This window comes from Penaeus monodon, chromosome 33 (genome assembly GCF_015228065.2).
Source record: "Penaeus monodon isolate SGIC_2016 chromosome 33, NSTDA_Pmon_1, whole genome shotgun sequence".
Lineage (NCBI taxonomy): Eukaryota > Metazoa > Arthropoda > Malacostraca > Decapoda > Penaeidae > Penaeus > Penaeus monodon.
In genome coordinates this window covers 27885477-27886306 of record NC_051418.1, presented here as the reverse complement: position 1 = coordinate 27886306, position 830 = coordinate 27885477, and positions in this window count along the sequence as shown.

The window sequence follows — 830 nt, the reverse complement described above, 5'->3', positions numbered from 1 at the left end:
CTGAACCTAGATGCCTGTCTCCACGTAGCCTCTTTTCCCGACGCGGCCCCACACCCGTGCTCGGCGGCGCAACCCCCTCCGTCCGGCCGCCGTATTGAGTCAGCACATCAAAGGGGCGACGCGGATCCGGGAGAAAGATGCGAGACACAGGATTCCTCGCAAAGCCATGATCTCATTTCGCGCGCCTTTGTACTCGCGTCTCGTGTCACTTCTACAGACGTCGGGAGCGCGGAGCGGAGGCAAGACGTGACGTGATGGGAGGGCGTCCTGCGTGTCTGGGGCGCCGGAGGGCTGAGGGCGAGGCCGCGGCCCTCCCTCGGGAGGCCCGAAGGCACACGCAGGATGGGCGGAGGAGAGCCTCGCACCTGACGGTCCCGCGAGGGCGTCGAGATCCGGCATTAACGGCTGCGTCTTTGATCTAATAGTTCGTACTCTGATTTAGTCTCGGAACAGGAGGCGGGAGATATATATCCTCCTTTCTTAGCTTGAATAATCTCTATCCTATCTCTCTCATCGGCATTAATGTTCTCTTGTATATTCTATCCTATATGTTCAATACTAGATGATCATGTGTTGCATAGATGTACTACATATACTACATAGACTTGCGTTAATTGAGGCTTTCGTTACGAAATGTAAAAATGTGGAATTATACTTTTCTCTGGATACATTTTCGCTTCTTTCTCTGAAAATCCTTTTTCTGATCATTACAATCTGATCGTCGTTGATACTTAGTGCTTAAAAAATTTTCAAATTTCCCGCGTATTCCGACAGGCAAGGAAAAGCTAAAGACACAAGAGACAGACTCGCAAATTACTCCCTAGTTATTC